Source organism: Acomys russatus, chromosome 13, assembly GCF_903995435.1.
Source record: "Acomys russatus chromosome 13, mAcoRus1.1, whole genome shotgun sequence".
NCBI lineage: Eukaryota > Metazoa > Chordata > Mammalia > Rodentia > Muridae > Acomys > Acomys russatus.
The window spans coordinates 56,290,152-56,307,111 of NC_067149.1; positions in this window are offsets into that span (position 1 = coordinate 56,290,152).

Sequence of the window (16,960 nt, forward strand, 5' to 3'; positions counted from 1 at the left end):
TCACTTGCCAAAGTTGAATGAAGAACAGATAAACAAGCTAAATAGTCCCATTTCCCCTACAGAAATAGAAGCAATCATCGATGGTCTCCCAACCAAAAAAAGCCCAGGGCCAGATGGTTTCAGTGCAGAATTCTACCAGACCTTTAAAGGCGAGCTAATACTGATACTCTTCAAGCTACTCCAAAAGATAGAAATGGATGGAACATTACCAAATTCATTCTATGAGGCCATAGTCTCATTGATACCTAAACCTCATAAAGACTCAACAAAGAAAGAGAATTTCAGACCAATTTCTCTTATGAACATCAATGCAAAAATACTAAATAAAATACTTGCAAAACAAATACAGGAGCACATCAAAGATATCATTCATCATGACCAAGTAGGCTTCATTCCAGGCATGCAGGGATGGTTTAATATACGGAAATCCATCAATGTAATCCACCATATAAACAAACTGAAAATAAAAAAACCACATGATCATCTCCTTGGATGCAGAGAAAGCATTTGATAAACTTCAACACCCATTCATGTTTAAAGTTTTAGAGAGATCGGGGATACAAGGCACTTTCCTCAACATAATAAAGGCTATATACAGCAAGCCAATAGCCAAAATCAAAGTAAATGGTGAGATACTCAAGGAAATTCCTCTAAAATCAGGAACAAGGCAAGGCTGCCCACTCTCTCCATATCTCTTCAATATAGTACTCGAAGTTCTAGCCAGAGCAATAAGACAACAAAAGGAGATCAAGGATATCCAAATGGGAAAGGAGGAAGTCAAATTATCCCTATTTGCAGATGATATGATAGTGTACATAAGTGACCCTCAAAACTCCACCAGAGAACTCCTAAAGCTGATAAACACCTTCAGCAAATTGGCTGGATACAAAATTAACTCAAAAAAGTCTGTAGCCTTCCTATACACAAATGACAAGCTTGCAGAGGAAGAAATTAGGAAAACCACACCCTTCACATTAGCCACAAGCAATATAAAATATCTAGGAGTTACCCTAACTAAGCAAGTGAAGGACTTGTATGAAAGAAATTTCAAAACTCTGAAGAAAGAGATTGAAGATGACCTGAGAAGATGGCATGATCTTCCTTGCTCATGGATCGGGAGAATTAACATAGTAAAAATGGCCATCCTACCAAAAGCAATCTACAGATTCAATGCAATCCCTATAAAATACCTACACAATTTTTTAAAGACATTGAAAGTTCAATTCTGAACTTCATATGGAAAAACAAAAAACCCAGAATAGCTAAAACAATCTTGTACAATAAAAGGTGCTCCGGAGGAATCTCCATACCTGATCTCAAACTGTACTATAAAGCAATAGTAATTAAAACAGCATGGTACTGGCACAGCCACAGGTGGTTGATCAGTGGAATCGAATCGAAGACCCAGATATGAATCCACACACATATGGTCACTTGATTTTTGACAAAGAAGCCAAATCCATTCAATGGAAAAAGGATAGCATCTTCAACAAATGGTGCTGGTCTAACTGGAGGTCTATGTGTAAAAAAATGAAACTGGACCCATATTTGTCGCCTTGCACAAAACTCAAATCCAAGTGGATTAAAGACCTCAACATAAAACCAGAGACACTAAGCCACTTAGAAGAAAAAGTTGGAAAGAGCCTGGAACATATTGGCACAGGAGACAACTTCCTGAACAGAACACCAACGGCCCAGGCCTTAATGTCAACCATTAATAAATGGGACCTCATGAGGCTGAGAAGCTTCTGTAAGGCAGGAAACACTGTCAAGAGAACAAAGTGACAGCCTACAGACTGGGAAAAAATCTTCACCAACCCTACATCTGACAAAGGTCTAATATCCAAAATATATAAAGAACTCAAGAAATTAAACACCACCAAACTGAATAACCCAATTGAGAAATGGGGCTTGGAACTAAACAGAGAATTCTCAACAGAGGAGTATCAAATGGCTGAGAAACACTTAAAGAAATGCTCAACCTCCTTAGTCATCAGGGAAATGCAAATCAAAACAACTCTGAGATTCCATCTTACACCCATCAGAATGGCTAAGATCAAAAATTCAAGCGACACCACATGCTGGTGAGGATGTGGGAAGAGAGGAACACTCCTTCATTGCTGGTGGGAATGCAAACTAGTACAGCCACTTTGGAAATCTATCTGGTGCTATCTCAGAAAAATGGGAATAGGGCTTCCTCAAGACCCAGCTATTCCACTCCTTGGAATATACCCAGAAGATGCTCCAGCACACAACAAGAAACTTTGTTCAACCATGTTCATAGCAGCCTTATTCATAATAGCCAGAACATGGAAATAGCCTAAGTGTCCCTCAGTAGAAGAGTGGATAAAGAAACTGTGGTACATATACACTATGGAATACTATTCAGCTATTAAAAACAAGGAATTCCCGAAATTTGTGGATAAATGGATTGAGCTAGAAATGATCATAATGAGTGAGTTAACCCAGAAGCAGAAAGAATCAAATGGTATATACACACTTATATCTGCATACTAGCCCAAGGGGCATGTCCCACGAAAGCCTTCACTTACCAGGAAACTGGGACAGAGGGGAAGGCATCCTAATGGGACTCTAAATGAGAGACGCATGGGAGAATAGCAAAATAAAAGGATACAGATGGTCCGAGAAATCTACAAGTAGAACAATATGATAGGCAGATTTGGGCCCAGGGGTCCCGCTTAAACAAAGGCACCAGCCAAGGACAATACAGAAGGTAAACTTTAAACCCCTTCCCAGATCTAGCCAATGGTCAAAATATTCTCCACAGTTGAGTGGAGAGTGTGATAGGACTTTCTCACGTACTCGGGTGCCTTACATTTGACCATGCCCCCTGGAGGGGGAGACCTGGTGGCACTCAGAGGAACGACAACAAGTAGCCAAGAAGAGACTTGATACCCTATGAGAATATATAGGGGGACGTAATCCCCCTCAGGAACAGTCATAGGGGAGGGGAATAATGGGAAAGGGGGGGGGGAGGAATGGGAGGATACAAGGGATGGGATAAACATTGAGATGTAACAAGAATAAATTAATAAAAAAAAAAAAAGAAATTGTTTCAAAGTGCTTCCACACTGAGCTATGTAGTAGTAAATGTGAATATTTGTTAAGCTTTGGATAATGGATTCTTTGTACATGGAAACTAGTAGAAATGTCTTGTTGTTTCCTAAGACAGTCACTGAGGTGAAGCCAATCATTCACCAGATCACATAAAAGGATGAGATACTGAGACTGAGGCACAGCAGCATCCAAGATTGGAGAATCAGCCATTTCCTTTTGTTCTTTGTATAACTTTCAACCTCTATCTCCTCCCTTAGAATAAAAAGACAATATAGCCTTGACAGGAAATCAAGATGAGTGCTGTTACCCTTGTAAGACAACATTAAATTGTTTGAATTTAACTGTGGAACCAATGTCAACTAAAAGACATTTGCCCAATCAGTATCCACAGTTTCCATTCTGCTTAGTTAAGATATTTAGCTTTAGAGCACCTATTTATCTGTGTTTACCACACAGAAAATGTATGTGGTCGCCAGCAAGATTACATTAACTGATTAGCCTCTAAAGCTGAAATCTGATCCTCCTAATGTTTTTTATTTAGAGAGGAGTGAAAATTTATCAGAGACTGAAAAGAAGATTAAGTGCACAAGGAAACATGAAACCTTAATCCATGATATTGAGAGGTAACACGACCCTGAGTTGGCAGCAGAGAGTCATTGATGCTCCTTTAAGAAGTCAGATTTAGCCTGCTATCCTTCCTTTGAGTGCCACCAGCTAAATCTGATAGCAGACTACCAAGAAAAGACTTGATACCCTATGAGCATATCCAGGAGGAGGAGGTCCCCTTCAGTCACAGTCACAGGGGAAGGGAGTAAGGGAAAAATGGGAGGGAGGGAGGAATGGGAGGATACAAGGGATGGGATAACAATTGAGATGTAATATGAAAAAATTATTAAAATATATTTAAAAATGAAAAAAAAGAAGTCAGATTTATTGGAGAAAAGAAGCCAGTTTTATGGTCTTGGTTTATAAGGCAATGTTCAAAGAGGTTTTATTCTGAAAACAAAGCAACCGGGAAAGTTTATGGAACGGAAAAGTTGATTTCTGGTGCTAGCCATTAAGAGAAAAGTCAAAATAATGAGTCTTAATCAAGAACCCTGTTCATGCTTTCTCCTGTTATCAGCAACTTTCCTGGCCTGCTTCCTCTCCCATCAATGGACCAGCTATTAGATCTGTATCCCACATCTCTAATAGGGAATTTACTATTCTTATTTATTTTGTTAAGTAGCACTTACTTGCTACTGTATCTAACAATCCTCTTACTAATTACATCTAAATTGCATTCCTGTCTCTGTTCAACCATAGCACAAGCCTTGATGTGTTTTATATCATTATGAAGCATTTATATCCCAGAGGTGCTGTGCAAATGTTTTAATTTTATTAACAACATTGTCTTTATGTATTTGACATTTATTCACCCTTTTACATTTCTGTCTTCATACTAGTGTGCTGGGAAACTATAAAAACCCACCAATGGGTTTAAACAGTGAACATTTATTTCCTCACAGCTCTGAAGGTTGGAAACCCAAGGTCTTACAGGCTGGTTTTCTGTTGAGGCATCTCTTACTGGCTTGTTGGTAGGTCACCTAATCAGATGGCATTTTCTCTGAGCATGTGCGGTCGTCTGCAGAACACATGCCATTCTGATTTAATTCCTATTCTCTTTATGTCCCTTTTGGACAAGGGGCCTCCTCCTGACAGTTTGTAAACTATGTGTGCTTCTGTCTGTCTCAATCAGAATGTGAGAGAGAATCCATTTCATGTTTTGTTTGTTGGGCTTTGTTGTGTGTGTGTGTGTGTGTGTGTGTGTGTGTGTGTGTGTGTGTGTGTGTTGAGTTCAAACGATGCAGTCCATGACAGATGATTTGAAGCACAATGATTAGAGCATTTACAATGAATTAGTGGTACTGGAAAGTAGTTCCAGCATTTTTTTTTGCAAGTATATTAATTGATTCAATTTTTAATTATATATGTAGCCAAGAATTTAAAATTGTAATTATACTCCCTATTCCATTAGAAGCATGATTCCACTGTCATATAAAATATAATAGAGAATATAGCTTTATTATATTTACCCAATGCTTTACATAATCGATTCAGACATAAAAAAAATCTTTCATTAATTTCTACAGGTTTTAAATTTCACTTTTCTTGTGATGGCTGCAATGTGAAGTATGCAAAGGAAATGTGTGAGAGTGTAGAAACCATAATAGGGGATTATTTTTATTGCTCTTGTTAATTATTTGTTTTATCTTAGCTTCTTTCCCATTGCTGTGATAAAATGCCCCGATAAAAGCAAGTTTAAAGGGCTATAGATAGAGAAGATTTACTTTGGCATACAGTTTAATTGCAGAGAAATAAGGGCAGTGGAAACTTGGAGACTTCACATCAAATCCCTGCCCTCCCCAGGGAGGAAACAGAGTGCAGGGAATGCCCATTGCTTCTCAGCTTCCTTCCTCCATGTATGTTTGGGTGTGGGTAACACAGGGTCCCACCCAGGCTTCCAGAGGGAACCTACTTCCTACTTCAATTAGCATATCCAAGATGATGATCTAGGGGGCTCATTCTATGTGTCTCCTGATGACCCTGCATTTTGTTAAGTTGCTAATTAACACTAAATGTCACAGTGTATGTTGCTTTTTGTTACATTTTTGTTAATAGGTTCTTCTATGCAAGAAACAAACAAGGCAAAGGAATGGACAGTGCGAAATGTGCCATGTTAGCTTGTATAATTATCTTAACTTACATGTAGAGAATCAATGTAAAACCTTCTCAGAAATAAGAGTACATAATAAGTACTTTCAGTGCATTTTATTAGAAAAGGCAAGAAAGATTTTCTGTGGAGATAATTTTATAAACGGTATCCCAAAGCCAGAATTAATATTATGTTTTCTGATGAGACACTAGCGTGCTCTCAATTTACAAATGGCATGCAAGTTTAAACCACAATTACTTAGCATTTTGACTATTCTAAACATTCTTTGTATAAATCAACACACACACACACACACACACACACACACACACATTATTTGGCAGGAAAATGTTGCACTCATTACACTTAGATGCAGATGTTATTATGTTTCATCTTCAAAAGACAAGAAAATGAGTTTAAAACACAAATCCCATGGAAGAGTTACAAAAATCAGCTTACTTCTAATTCACCGAACTAACAAAACAATAGCTGTCTTATGTACAAAAATTAAACTTTAAATATCAGAAAGAAACAGCAGCTAAAAATATACTCAAAAATGCCCATTTTTTTTGCATTTTTACTAGGGATTTCATACATGCCTCCGTGCATAATTTTCCTATTAATATTTCATGGAAACCTTATGTAAAAAACTCTCTGCCAGTGGATAATTGCTGTACTGGTTCATTTCATCTTCACACCCTGCTAAGTAATCCTATTAGAACATTAGGACTTCAGATTCTTCAACACACAAATACCACAGGCACATACACCTGTGAGCACCAGTTACTCTGTATACAAATTAACTTGCCACGGACATTTTACAGTTTTTTTTTTCTCTCTCAGTGTCTATTTCACATATCCACATTCTATTTTAGAGCCCCCACATAGATTTTTAATGTTTCCAAAAGTGATGAAGAGCTATGAAGGGAAGAGAGAAAGAATCCACTGGCACAAAGGATTCTACATAATACAACAGGAAAGCATCAATCAAGAGTGGGAATAAGGCAGTAAAGGGAACACAGAGAGGGTTAACTAACAGTAAATGTGTTTTGGGAAGCAGTCTAATGGAAACCTACTAGTGCGGAAGTTTCCTTAAATATACAGATGCACAAATAAAATAAGAGTCTCTGACCCTCAACCTGTGGGTCAGAGGTCACCTAAGACTATTGGAAAACACAAATATTTACATTAAAATTCATACAGTAGTAAAATTGCAGTTTTGAGTAGCAATAAAAATAATTTTATGGTTGAGGGGTGGGTCACCACAACATGAGGAACTTTATTGTATTAAAGAGCCGAAGCATAGGAAGATTGAGAACTGCAGGTCTAAAGTTGTCCTACAATGAGGCAAGGATGCCTGTACGGGACACAGATAATAAATAAAAATGACAGTGCCAAGATTGGGATAGAACTTTGGAGTTATGGGCAAGGGAGGACTCATAAAAACCCCTCACTCAGGATTACAGGCTCATGCCACTGCTCTTGCTTAACTTCCGGACCTTGGCGGTAAGTGCCTACTTTTAAAAGCACCTCACACTTGAGTTGTAGAAAGTGAAGATACGAAGCTGATATTCGTCTATAAAATGCTTTCGCAATGGCTAGCTTTCATGGTGCTAGCAGGCGCTATGTATACTACAGGAGAAAAGGCAGTGGCCAATCCTGTCCAGCTGTAAACATTGTTCATTATATTCACGTGTAATAATATAAATGTATGTGTTAAAATTAATTTCAAATTTTTTAAAATTAAAAAAAGAAAGTACAGCTATGCCCTCAGATGGAATGAGTGGTAGTTTATTAAGCCAAATATGACTACAGTACAGGAACATGGACTCAGAATGCCTAAGGATGTGTTCTAACACTGAGATTGTGCAAAAGCTCTTTAATTATCACAAAACAAAGGAAAGTCATATGTTTTGTTATTTGACAAATACACTGGTAGTGAACATAGGTAGCTCAGTTAGACTAAACTAGGAAAGAGTCTATGGAGATTTAAAATGATACCTGATGACACTTTTTTAGCTTTTGTTTTGGGAAATGCACCTATTCTGCTAAGAGACTTTAACTGCTACTCTAAAGGATGTTACGTCAGACACAGAGTAATGGCTGCTAAGTGAAGGGAGCATATCACCACACAACTCAAATCTGGTTCAGTAAGACTCCAATCAATTATTATAACATAATAAACAAATACACTTTTAGTACAATCTTGGACATAGGTGAAGTTTTTTTCCCATAGGAACCTCAACTCACATTATTATTATGCTGACAAAATTAATAATATATTTTATAAAGTTTTAATTTTGAAGTAGGCTGTATTCATGTCATTTTCTGTGTGTTTATATATACCTATATGTATAAATGCACTACTAAGACTGTAACATGTTTGGGCAATGCTGATTCCAATTGTGATGCATACACATACATATGTACACATGTATGCATTTATATATGTGTGTGTGTGTATATATATATATATCATTGTAGACAACAGTAGATTGTGAGGGGAAGCAAATTTAAACATGGAAGAATTTCTTAGAAATTGGCTTTCCTTTAGAACATGCATGATCCAAAATCTAGTTAGGGACCAAAGGATCTTGTATCTTTTGGCCTGCACCTCAGCCACCACAGCACAGAAAGAGAAGCCTGTCTCAACTTAGTGTTTCCAAGAATCAGCATACAGGAATGGCATGAAGAAAAAGCCATTCCAGTAAACAGGCTAAATAAAAATATTATATAATTCTCCTTCAATTCAATGTTGCAGACATTTATGACAAGTGAAAGTAAAAAAATGGCATTAAGAGAGATGAAGCCTATCCCAATTTTTAAGGCTTTAATGTGGGCCATGGTGTTGGAGTCTCTGAAAAGCCTGGAACTCTGATGCATCCTCTTCTCATGTCTCCACAAAGAAACAATTAACAGGAGAAAAGCCACCAGCGACACAGCAAAGGGGATGCCGGTAAATACAGAGTTGGTGAATAAAAGATGTTTTAACAATGAAATGGAGTTCCTCGAACTGAAGTTATAAGCCAATTTTCTTGTTTTCACATCAATCCAGACATCAATATGGGTGTTGATAACTATGATGTTTAAAAACAAAAGGGCCAGAGACACCATCAGGGTCATTGAAACTACCTGCCTAACTCTCCTTTTTAGGTAAAGACAGACTGAGTTAGAAAAAATTGCTATCTTCAGAAGGTAAAAAATGCTGAGTTTGGTAGAAAGCCAAAGATTAAAATGATTGGTCACAGCCCAGGCCATGTTAGTCCATCTTACTATGATTTCTGTCATTTTTACTTCATTAATAAGAAAAAGCAATATATTTATTTCTACAAGCCAGAGCTGCACAACTCTGGAGACTGTCAGAGCAGTGATGATTTGATCCACTGGAGAAATCCTTCTTCTCTGAACCCAGTCCAGACAATTCACCAGTGCTATGAATCCATTTAACAGGTTCCCAATGACGAATTCCAAAATAAAAATGGTTGTAACCATGTTCTTTATCATAAGATACATTGCCTGGAAGAGAATCCCACAATGTCTGTTACTCATTCCTAGTCGTCTAAGGTACTATTTCTATTTGATAAATAAAAAATCAGAAAGTCTCTCTTTGAAATATCTGATAGCCAATGTAAAATCAGGAAAATGTTAAGATATTTTAATGGCTAGCTTCATAGTTTTCCTCTGAAAGATCTTGCATTTTCCCACACATCCTAGCTAAGCTTTGTCTAGATAATAGATACCTTATATAAAATAGCCTGGAGTTTTTTTGTTGTTGTTGTTTTGTTTTTGTTTTTCTTTTGCAGATGATGATAAAGTGCTGGATTTTCATGTGCTACTGTGCAAATAAAATATATTGTTTATACTCCTTTACTTTTCCCCCGTGTGTGTGTGTGTGTGTGTGTGTGTGTGTGTGTGTGTGTATTTGGATTTGGTCATTTGCTTTTAGGGACAGCTAACATTACACAATTTAAACAAGCCTAACAAGAACCGTGTTAACAAATGGGATCCCATACAATGTTGCACAACTTAATTTCAGCTCTCAAGAGGTAGTGGCCGATGAGAGTCTGAAGCCACCCTGGTCTACAGCCAGGTCTACATGTTGAGGCACTGCCTCAGAAATGTTATTTTGCACATATAACTTTTCAAACATTTAGGTTTTATGATATCTATGGTCTATACAGAAATATTACCCACATCTCATAAGAAAAAGTACCATCACTGTGCTATAGTCTCCTGGGGATTTCACTCTGATAATAATATGTATGAAGTACTTTGCTTTTTATAAGTACATGCATACATGCACACACACATACACAATGCATTGAGATCCACTTATATTTGTTTTTCTTTCTAATAATTTCTTTCTTTACTAGTTCAGGATTGAGTATTAATTCACCTCATGCTTTGGACCATGACAGGTAAGACAGTGTTTTAAAGATCCTTCAGTTAGTATTACACTGTGAAATGTAAATATTTAATAAACAGTAAAGTATTTCCTGTGCACACAAAAAATATTAGAAATCTGTTTATAGTAACATTAAACAAGACTCACCCTCAGTAGCTGACTCTCCTTTGCCCAGTAGAAATGATAGCTCTATAGGTACCAAAGCTTTTAAAACAAAGCCCTGTGGCTAGAAGCAGAGCTAATTTGGTAAATCAGAGATTCCACGGTTCTGTTTTGCATGAAAGGTAAACAGAATAACCCAACAGCTCTTCTTTAAGAGTCAAGGTCTTGACCAATAATCAAAGAAAGTAAGCTGTCAAATTCAGAGAATTTTTTCTATCAAGTTCACAAATGACAGAGAAAGACATGAATGTCCTAGCTACCAATTCCATTGTCCTAAGCAATCCTGATCAAAGACAGACCATCCCATATATAAACATGCACATAATGCTGTAAGATGGAGAACAATATTTTGATAAAAAATACAGACTATCATGTGCAATATTAATGTACAACTTCTTAAAACTGACAAAAAGTGTAACAATAGGAAGGCAACTCTCTCTAGCTTAGCTCAGTTTAGGTGCCAAAGAACAGTACTGAAGAGAAGACAAATCCAATATACATTGTTACAGGATACGTTCAAGTGGATTGAGTCAGGGGATTAAAACTTCAGTCAGTTCAGAAAGGAGTCAGACAAGGCTCTCTAGAGTAGGGCTACTCTCACTGTGAGATTTACTTTTCTTTGGTACAGTGCTTTTCACTCTAGGTAGGGAACATCTTAGGTTTGAATTCTATTTTTAAAGGATGATTTCTTTTTTCTTTCTTTTTTTATTAATTTAGTTATTCACTTTAGATCCCTGTTGTAGCCCCTCCTCCTCTCCTCTCAGTCCAACCCTTCCTCCCTCATCCTCCTCCCCTATCCCACAGAAAAGGGCAGATCCCTACAATCCACCCCAGTTCATCCAGTCTCCTAAGGACTGAATTTATTCTCTTCCCCTTTAGCCTGGCAAGGCAGCCCCATTAGGGAGAAGTGATCAAAACAGGCAAAAATTTGCATGTAAGAGGCAACTCCTGCTCCCCTTACTAGTGGACCCACAGGAAGCCTGAGCTGACCATTGGATGCGCCTATGTAGAGGACCTAGGTCCAGTCCATTTATGGTCCTTGGCTGGTCTTTCAGACTCTTCAGGCCCACCTTGGCCCTGATCAGTTGGTTCTGTTGGTCTTCTTGTGGAGCTCTTGTCATCTCTATGTCTTTTTATACTTCCTCCAATGTTTTGCTGCTGTGGTTAATTTATAAGTATTGCCTAATATTGTGTATTGTTAACCCTATAATTATTATTAAGATGGAATTCTTTATAACTTGTTAACAATCAATGAAACACAAATGTCTGTTATATTTTAAAATAGCCTTAGTTAACCTGAGTAATATTAATGCCCTAGGGCTGGAGAGATGGCTCAAGGGTTAAGAGCATGGATTGCTCTTCCAGAGATCCTGAGTTCAATCCCCAGGAATCACATGGTGACTTACAACCATCTATAATGTGATCTGGTGCTCTCTTCCGGTGTGCAGGTGTATATACAGACAGAACACTGTATACATAATAAATAAATAAGTATTTTTCAAAAATTAATGCCCTACACTACCTCCCATAATGGGGCAGGTATCCTATACCATGCCCCAATCCTATGCCATCTGCTTCTACTAATTTCTGTCTATCTTCCTCCCATCCATAATCCCAAATACTTGCTAATTATCATCATCTGGGCCAAATATCCATTCTTATGGCCATGTGCTTCTTCCTCCATCTAACTCATGGCACCAGCCTTCTTTCTTTTCCCTTCCTTCTCTGATCTCTCCTCCTATCTCTTCTGGTCTTTCTCCCCAAAGCCCATGAAATTTAACCACACCAATCCCATTTGACCTGTCCAAGGGTGTTGGCTTGTCATTGGTCAAATAGGAAGAACGTTTTAGGCAACATTACAGACATTTTTGGGTACAGGAATCTGCTCATTTGGACAGACCAAATGAAACTCCCACATATATATGACTGTGAGTCTCAGCATCTGTTTTGAACCTCTTTTGGGTGGAGCCTATTAGTGGCAGGGGTCAGATATTCTATAAGGTAGGTTCCTACGAACTAGTTCTGGGCACAAGTAAAATAGAGGAAGTTTTGGTGGTTCTGCAGTAGGGAGACTTAAGAAGGCAGTGAACAGCTGGTTAAGAAAAACCCAGTGTTGGATGAACAACTAGCTAAGGAAGTAGATGTTGAGGAGAGGTAGAGGAAAGGAGTAGAAAAGAAACATTAGCCCAGAAATAAGTTGCAGTAAAAACAGAAAACCCAGGAAAACATAGTTTGTCTTCTACTTTCCTTCCTTATCTGTTACTTGCTTAATTTTCTGTCTCTGTTAGTCCTTGGGCCAACCCCAGTACTTTATTTAAAGTGAAATTCAGGGTTTTTTTCTTTCCATTACAGATTACATTATGATTTTGTCATCTTTTATAATCAAGAGAGCCTTTAAAAATCAACAGAGGCCAAATAATATTGGGGCAATGGTTAAGCAATCTGGGAATAGACTTTGTGGTCCAGTTTCTAAATGTTGATAAAATTCCATACTTAGTAGAAGTCCTTTGTGTAACAGTCTAAAATGCTGGACCAGAAGAAACATAGCTGGACCCCTAGCAGACACTATCCTCACACTGAAGAGTTTCCAAGAGCCCATGCGCTGCACCATTTATTGTGGATTAGGAATATGCTAGGCTTCACTTGAAAGGCAGCTACTAAAAACATACAATCTTTTCCACACACTCGAGACCAGGTCATTCCACAATATTTCATTTTAAAGGAAAACAAAATAATCTCCTGAGAGAATAAATAAGTGAACATTACTTTAACATCTTATTTCTTTAAAAATGTATTTATCCAGCTATTCCACTCCTTGTAATATACCCAGAAGAAGCTCCAGCACACAACAGGGACATATGCTCAACCATGTTCATAGAGGCCTTATTTATAATAGCCAGAACAGGGAAACAGCCTAAGTGTCCCTCAGTAGGAGATTGGATAAAGCAACTCTGGTACATTTACACTATGTAATACTACTCAGCTATTAAAAACAAGGAATTCCCAAAATTTGTGGACAAATGGATTGAACTAGAAATGGTCATAATGGGTGAGTTAACGCAGAAGCAGAAAGACTCACATGGTATATACTCATTTATATCTGGACACTAGCCCAAGGGACATGTCCCATGAAAGTCTTCACTTACCAGAAAAGTGGGTCAGAGGGGAGAACATCCTATTGGGACTTTAGGTGAGAGAAGCATGGGAGAATAGGGAAATAGAAGGATCCAGAGTGTCCTAGAAACCTACAGGAAGAACATTATTATGGGCAGATCTGGGCCCAGGGGTTCTGCTCAAACTATGGCACCCGCCAAGGACAATGCATGCAGTAGACATCGAACCCCGACCCAGATCTAGCCAATGGACAGGACATTCTCCACAGTTGAATCGAGAGTGGGGACTGACTTTCACACAAACTCTGGAGCCTCATATTTGACCACCTCCCCTGGATGGGGAGGCCTGGTGGCACTCAGAGGAAGGATAGCAGGCTACCAAGAAGAGACTTGATACCCTATGAGCATATACAGGGGGAGGAGGTCCACCTCAGTCAGTCATAGGGGAGGGGAATAGGGGGAAAGCATGAGGGAGGGAGGAATGGGAGGATATAAGTGATGGGATAACTATTGAGATGTAATATGAATGAACTAATAAAAAAGGAAAAAATGTATTTAACCCTGCCAGGGGGAAATGATCAAAGTTGGGGGGCCAGAGTCCATGTCTGTCATCTTCTCATTTGGAAAGCAGCTAACCTGCACTTCCTGTTTACTCAGGTAAATGATTTTATTCCTTCTCAAGCCTCCAATGTGGTTCAACACCAGATAGTTTAGCTTTACAATTAAGCCTAGTTGTTTAGGAGATGAGATGTTTTTATACCTAGATAGATGTTTTAAGTTGATAATGATGAGATATAATAGATATTGATTTACATTCAGAAATTTAGAAGCACCAAGATAGGAAACATGTTTTCTTCAAGACTGCCAAATACAAACAGCCAAAACACTAAGAATGTAAGTAGTTTAGTGTATGTATCTGTAATAATATAAATGTATATGTAAAACAATAAAAAAGAAAAAGAAAAAAATGTATTAACATGAGAATTTCATATGTAGTTCTTACATATCACCGGCATACACATATATACATACTTTTATTTTTATCATTATCACGCTTTTTCATCCTATCACAGTGTATTCCCTGTCTTTGAGTACTCATTCCCACAAATTTCCTCCTTCCTAATTTCAAGGATACTTTTTATGACTGATTGTGTTTTATTAGGAATGCCTATCTAAGTGTAGGTGTCCAATTATTTAATGAAGTGTGCATTAATTACCCACTGTTATGCCATAAACATCTTAATCAAGAGCCCCTTCCTTATCCATGACTGTAATGCTGATTGTCACAACATTTTTTTGAGCCTTACTCAGTCTAACTCAGCTGCTGTGAGTACATGAGTGCAGTGACCACGTCATGCCCAGAGGCAACATTTCATAAATAGGCTTCTCTTTCTCCAGTTAAATGACTTCTTCTTTGTTTCAGTGATCCCTTGGCTTTGGAAGAACTGAGACAGATGTCTGGTTTACGAGTGAATATCCAACTGATGCTTATAATCAGTACTTTGACTAGTTATAAGCCTTTTCATTAACTTTTACCTATTGCAAAAAAAACAAAAACAAAAACAAAAACAAAATAAAAAAAAAAAAAACCCACTTTCTCTGACCAAAGTTGAGAACAACTGTAATCTATGAGTATAAACATGTAGATTTAGAAGACATTGGGGCAAGATGTCAATTTAATAAAATAACAATATTCCACCTAGGTCCTATGGCTTCTCTTCAGGGGTTTTGATCAACTTTACAGAAATAGGCCTGTAGAAAGAGCTTACAGTATAATAACAGCAGTCAGTTGGCCTCCTAACAGTCACACTCCTATGGCACAGTTAGGCACATCTTGTCTGGTACATTGGTATAATAGCATAAAGGACCAACTTCTCTGCGATTATTGATGCGTTTTCTCCCCCCGACAGCCTACAAAGCACCTTTTGGGTGCTATGAAAGATTTCCAGAGGGAATAAGCTTCCAGGTCAGTTTCACATAGACTGTTCTCTGCCCAGCAATCAACTCTGTAATGCCTTCAACAATGGGGTCCTATTATATAGTTTTGGTGGGGTTTTGCTTTTAAATCCTGTGGTTTCAGAGAGAAACGTTATTTATAACTCTAGGTAGTGCTTTTGACAATTTTTCTATACCGACTGTACCAATGCCAGCAAATCAAAATAGACTTATTAAACACTGTGCATATACATATATATATATATATATATAATTTGAAATAATGTCCCTCTGATGATTAATTTTATCATTTATATCCTGTTACCTTAAACAGAACTAAGTGAAATCCCTGCTACCAGAAATTAGATTCATCATAGATTCAAGCATCTAAGCAAAAATACATTCTGAAGATGTTTGCTTTTGCCTTGGTTTTTGCTGCTGTTATTTCTAATTGTATCTTTCACATTTGACAACTTTAATTTTAAGTGTGAGACAGATGATCAGTAGGTGGATGCGGTACATAGACAGATACATCCATAGATGGACGGTTCTGCTCTGATTAGCGTGCTTTATTCAGCTCTGTGGGAATTCTTATCTAAGCCCTCAGGAATAAGACACTATGAGACCAATAAATGACCAAATATGTATTTATAAAGTAATTCTTCCTCATGCCACTACAGAAAACAGATCTGTTTGGTTTCCTTTCCAAGAACAAAGCAAACTCTGAGATCCCCAGGGTAGAGATCTATGGCGTCTGGCTTATTAAAGCAATAAACCAGGACCATAAAGAACATGTAGAAATTTCAAAATACAAGTTTAGCTATCAACAAGATAGAAACAACCTTAGTAGTTAGTCTTTAATTTTTAAAATGAAATATAAGGGGGCTGGAGAGATGGTTCAGAGGTTAAGAGCATTGTCTGTTGTTCCAAAGGTCCTGAGTTCAATTCCCAGCCACCACATGGTAGTTCACAACCTTCTGTTATGAAATCTGGTGCCCTCTTCTGGTATGCAGGCACACATTCAGACAGAAGACTGTATAATACATAAATAAATATTTTTAAAAAGAAATATAAGCCTATTGCCATTGTTTGCATTTTTGTGATCTTCACATCAATGTTGTACCACCACTGGGCCTTGGAGATGCAGCGAGGTTTTTACTCTATTTGACACCCTATACCAACATAATCAGAAAAGCATCATACTGTGCTGCAAAATGCCAGTTTTGTAAAATGTATCCATATCCCAACAAATGAAAACAAGCTCAGTCTAAGTGCTTTTAGTCTGCAGGCCTAAATATTCCCAAACCAAATGTTGGAGTGAGTTGAAATTTAATTTGTGAGCATACAAATGAAGTCATATTTTCTTTCACTGTTTATAATCTTTTGCTTTTTTGATCTGTGCATAACTTTGCATCTTCAAATATAGAGGAGAGCCAGTAAAATTTCAAACTTTATATGTGGCATATATGGAAATTTCTTAGTTGGGACAGGTCGTTTGCATATGATCTCATGGTTTGCTGCTAGTGAGGATTATATTAACAAAGCCATTAACATTAACTATCCATATAACAA